Below are 6,000 nucleotides of genomic sequence, written 5' to 3'. Positions count from 1 at the left end.
TTTGATCCCTGGTACCGACAAAAAGGAAAAAGACAAAAAAAAAAAAAAAAAAAAAAAGGTAAAATAAAAAATGGAGAAAAAAATTATATGAGGATACAAATAAAAGAGAAGCCAAGCTGGGTCTGGAAAGAGCACATCAAGAAATCAGGTCACCCTTCTGGTAAACCAGACAAACCATGCGGGGCCCAGGAAGAGAGAGAGAAGCCAGTTCACCCTTCCCATGAGCCAACTGGTGCTCGGGCTGAAAATCAAGAACCCACCTGCCCACCCCACTTCCATAACCAATTGGCTGGCTCAGAGAACAGGCTGAGTTGGTAGCAACTGAGTTACAAAAACAGCTAAATACTTGTATTGTTTGATGGATTTTGTAGGCATAAGGCCAATAGTCTGAGCATCTATTAGGAGAATACAGTATGCAATAGAGTAAATATGGGGGATTTCCTTCTGTCTTGTTTTTGAAATCCAATATTATTCTCACTGTTTTGTTTGGCTTCGTTCTGATTTGTTGTTTTGTTTTATTCAATGTTCTTTTTGATTGATTTTATTGTTTTGTTTTATATGATTTTACTGTGTCTGATGGAATGGACAACTATTGTGATGATAACAAGATATATTATGGTAGCCACTGATGACTTCTTTTATCCTGCTTCAAAGTTTTGTACCACTTTCACTGCTTTGTTTTAATTGGCTTTACTCTGCTTTGTTTTGTTGAATTTTATTCTCTTTAAAATAAAAATGAAAAATAAGAGAGAAGAAAGTAAAAGGAGAAGAATGAAGAGGAAGACCACAAATAAAGAAAAAGTAAGTTTTAAAAATACAGAAAAAAAAAGAAGTGAAGGGCTGGGGATTTAGCTCAGCGGCATAAGCGCCTGCCTTGCAAGCAGGCAGTCGTGAGTTTGATCCCTGGTATGGATAAAAAAAACAAGAAAAAAGAAGTGAAGATAAGAACAAAGAAAAATTTGCCAGTAAAGTAGTAAAAAAGAAAGAAGAAGTGGGGGGGGGGGACCACATGCACACACACACTAAAAATAAAGAAAAAAAAATTTCTCTGATTTTGTATGTGAGGTTTTCTTCAAGATCTGCAGTTTTAGAGTAGTGTTCACATCAAGACATGGCCCTGCTCAGGCTGATACATAAAGAAGGCAGGTTGACTCGAGATCCCTACCGGATGCAGGCACCATCAGGCAGTAGGATTAGGGCGAGGGGTCCCATGCTATGACTTTCAATGGTATGACTTTCAAATCCAGAGCAATCTGGGCTGGGCCTGGCTTCTGTCCTAGGGCTGAGGCCGGTATCCCTTAGCTCAAACTTCTCTAGGGTCTCTTTCCAGCCCATTGCCTAACCACAGCTGTCTCCCATGACTGTGTTACTCCCAGTCACTGCGGGAAAGTAACACTGTGAAACCTGGAGTGAAGCTATCCTAGGGCTGCTCTGGGTCTTGGAGTCCAACAACCAAGCACTCTCCCCAGAGATATGGAGGCAGGGGCGGTAGACTCGTCTCCTGAAGAACTCTTCTGGTAACAGAATGCCATGGTGCCCCAGCAGATGACAGCAAGTGCCCACTGCCCCGTTTCTCCTTGAGGTGCCCTAGTTTCCCCAGGACTTCCCTGTCTCTGTGATTCAGTCTCCTTTTCCCACAAGATAGAAGCTAAGAGTCAGGGAGCAAATGCAGGCCTGGCTTCCCTTCTCCGCATTTTGTTCTCTCTTTTCAGTTTCTCTGTAGCTTTTAATTTTCTTCCCAGATCCTTCTTGGTTTCTGGGATCAACTTCTCTCTTCTTTTCTTCCCAAAGTTATCACTTTCCAGTATCTGGATTCCAGATCTCAGAGAGGCTGAGTTATTGTTGCTCATTTTCTCTGTCTCTCTTCTCCCTCATTCTGGTCATTTGCTCATTTTTTAATGGAGTATTTTTATTTTTTAAACAGTTCTTTGTATATCTTGGATACAAAGTCTCTTTTGAAATAAATGTTTTGCAAATCATTGTTCCTAATGCTTATGCCTGTAATCCCAGCATTTAAAAGGCTGAATCAGGAGGGTTATAAGATGAAGACCAACCTGGGTCACATAGTGACACCCTGTTTCCACAAAGCAAGACAGAAATGGGAGAATATGCCTATAATTCCAGAATTTGGGAGGCTGAGACAAGAGAATTGTGAGTTCAAGGCAGTCTGGACTAAATAGCAAGTTCAAAGCCGGGCTACACTGCAAAGTAAGACTCTCTCAAAAAAATAGATGATAGATAGATAGATAGGTAGATAGATAGATAGATAGATAGATAGATAGACATAGATTTACTCTCTTATCTTTTTATTCTCCTAAAAGTTATTGTGTTAACATTCTATCACTGTGACAAAATAAAAAAGACAATCAACTTAAAAATAGAAAAGGTTTATTTTGGCTCCCAGTTTCAGGGCTTTTGGTCCATGGTTGCTGGATCCCATTGCCTATGATAAGATGGAACATCATGGTAGAAGCACATAACAGAGGAAGCTGCTCTCCTCATGGTCAATGGGAGGAACAAAAAAAGGAAGCATTGAGGGGTCCCAGTGTCCTCGTTTACGCTTCCATCTGGTGATCTCACTTCCTGTCCCTGACTCCAGCTCCCGAAGGGTCCACCACTTCCCAAGCTCTCACCACTCACCTGAATCCTAGCAGTTGATTCTTTTGGGTTCTAGCTAACACTAGGTGTGCTGACCCACACCTATAATCCCAATGCTCAGAGAATGAGGCAGGAGAATTTTGAGTATGAGATTGGCCTGGGTAAATAGAGAGATAAAGCCTAGCCTGTACTACATAGTAAGACATTGCCTCAAAACAATTAAAAATAAATGAACCAAGGCTAGCATTGCTTGACTCCATGGGCTTGGTATTGCATTATGGCCACAGCTTCATTTATTTATTTTAAAATTTATTCAGGTTTTTTGAGACAGGATTTCACTTTGTAGTTTAGGCTGATTTTGAAATCACTATGGAGCCCAGGTTGTTCTTGAAACTCATGGATATCTTCAGGCTCCTAAGTACTAGGATCATAGGGTGCACCATCACATGCATTTTGTACATAGCTTTAGTATTTTTGCAAAATAAATGTAAAAGAAAGAGGAAAAAACAGAGAAAAATATTCTGAGGACATTAGAATAGTATAAAATGTTTACTTGGGCATGTTCTTAGCTACACATGTAGAAGGATCTCAGTAAAAACTAGGGTAGTCTAATTAAAAATTAGAATAAATCATGTGAGATAATGTATGTGTTATTCAGCTCAACTTAATCATTCTAATAGAGTTTTGCTATGTATCCCAAGGTGGCCTTGAACACATGGCAATCCTCCTGCCTTCCAAATGCTAAGGTAACAGGTATGTGCCCCCATGTCTGGCTAACCATTTCAAATTTTTCTAACCATTCCAAAGTTTAAACATCATGTTGTACACCATAAATATAAATAATTTTTGTCAATAAAAAAGAAAGTGAGTTCAGCCATGGTTACAAAGTGAACTCAAGGCCAGCCTGAACTGTGCAGTGAGACCCTATCTCAAAAAGACCAAAAAATAAAAAAATAAGAGAGAGAAAGCTTGAGAGAGAGAGAGGGAACTCCAGCCAGTGGTGTGCATGGGGCTGGGCTGGACCCTGACCCTTCCTGTGACCCCCACCGTCCCAGCAGACCATATCGGAGGACCGGGAACTCCAGCCAGTGGCGCCAGTGGGCCAGGCCAGAACTGGGCCCTTCCTGTGTCCTCCACAATCCTGGCCACTCACCTCAGGACCTAAGAACTCCAGCCCATGATGCATGCCCCCATAGTCCCACCACTGCCATCAGGGACCCCCCTACCTCCTGGACCTAGTATTGCTGTTGATCTTCAGCTCCCACACCTTACCCCAGAACTTTGGACTGCAGTGGATTAACCATGCAGTATCGAGGGGAAACTCAGTAACTCCTCATCCAAACAGAAGACCTCAGCAGGCTTCCATCCATGAGGTGAGTTTGCCCCGAAAATAGGAATAGTTTGCCACCTTCGGTGAGTAAATAGGAGCAATAGTGAAACCCCTTCCAGAAGTAGGCCATGGGTGGGCTTGGCAAGTGGGTGGGTGAATCCTTCCTCCACACAGATAGTATCAGGTAGGTTGAAAAGGGTGCCAAACCCCCAACCTAGAGAAAATTAAGGGGGCCTGTGGGACATCCAGAGACACAGTAGAGTCCCAGACGAGACAAACACTATAAACAGGGAGGTCTGGTGACTCTGAACAACCTGAAGACATAATAACAGCAGGAAATAGGTGTTGATTTCCATCAGAACTCCTAGGCTTATCAGCCTAACAAGAATATAGGACTCACCCAACAGGTCCAACGGGGGAATCCAGGTGACTGGCCTACCTTTTCATTGTGGAACCCAGCAACTGGACCAACATCAAGCTTACAGTAGGACCCCAAGATACACACTACCAACAGTTGACACCAGTGGAACTGAAGGATCAAATATTAACCCAAAAGGGGAAAATGGCAAAATGAAAAAGCAAAATGCAATCTCAAACATCTAGTCCATCAGGAGCAAGTATAGGAGACACTGAAATAGAGGACTTCAAAAGTAACACACCGGAAATCTCTGAGAAGATAGCGAGTGAAATAAAAAACAACTACATGAGGCTATAGAGGAAATTAAATTAGAAGTAATCTCTCATGTAAAGACAGAAATAACAACCTTAGTAAAGGAATTGCTCAATGCAGCTAGAAAAGAAATAGAGAGAAAGAGAGAAAGCAAGAGAACAAGAGAGTTGTAGACATGGTGATGCATGCCTGTAATTCCAGCTCTCATAGGCTGAGGCCAGAGGATTTCTACAGATGGAAGCCAGACTGAACTATATGGTGAGCTGAAGGCCAGTCTGCACTATGTAGTGGGACTCTGTCTCAAAAAAGAAAAGAAAAAGAAAACTAAACTAAACTAAAAATTAGCATGAGGTTTCATTAGGAAAAACTCCATCCAGATAAATTTTTAGAAATAAATCTAGAATTTTTTTTCCTCTTCTACTTTTATATCCATTGAGTTTTTTGGCTTAAAAATAGCTTGTGTATTTAATAAGGTCCTCTGGGAGTCTGTCTGCAAAAGAATATTACATTTTTTAAAATTGTTATAAATCTTATTTCTTGGCCATGCTAGCATAAATCCAGGCTTGGAGCACCTTATCCAACCTTAAAGAACTTTACAATGTTAGTTAGTCATCCAGTCAGGGATGTCACTCTGCCCTCATCCTGGAAGAGGAGGAACGGAAATTGCAGGAAAGACCTAGGCATGGATGCAAACCAGCTGGAAGCTTTCCAGGAACATTTGAAACACCATTTCTGCACTTGTGACAAGTGACAGGAGTTTTCTTAATGAGCACATGAAGCCAGAATCTCTGTTCATACATTGGGAGGAAAACAGTCCCTCCCAGAATGCTCCAGGATGGATGGAGAAAGGTTGCCAGACCTGAATGTGAGTGGTCTAAGAAATGCCCCATGCTTAGGCCACCCAGAGAAGTGGTCCAGGCCTTATCCCAGCCTCTAGAGAGTTCTGAGCCACCTGTAAGGTGACATGTCAGTCATGGATTAAACACCGTTAGGGGGAAGAAGAATGCAATTTAAAGCCTTCCTGTGGAAGAAATATGAAGAATAATAAATTCCACATGACTGTACTAAAGACTTCGTAAAAAAAATTTGTGACTATTATGGAAAATTCCAAGTTAATATTAGGGTTTTTTTTAATCTACTAAATATTTGGCTGGGAAATTCACCCTTAAATAAATGCTCTTCTAAGAGAGAACATGGCAGATAGATAACAACAGCTACAGAGGCTCTCTGAGATAGCCAGCTTAGATTCCAGGAATGGTGCAGTGTGGGGAGTCCTAAGCAGGTGGAAATATACCCCACAGACCCAGGAATGAACTAAACTGAAAGAAACCAACTGGAAATGCAATCCTGGTGCTATGACTAAGAACAGCTAAAGTCTCAGTGCTGAAGCTGGAACCTGCAC

This window comes from Cavia porcellus, unplaced genomic scaffold (assembly GCF_034190915.1).
Source record: "Cavia porcellus strain 051 isolate PalLab524CR breed Dunkin Hartley unplaced genomic scaffold, mCavPor4.1 scaffold_30, whole genome shotgun sequence".
Lineage (NCBI taxonomy): Eukaryota > Metazoa > Chordata > Mammalia > Rodentia > Caviidae > Cavia > Cavia porcellus.
This window is presented reverse-complemented; position numbering follows the sequence as displayed.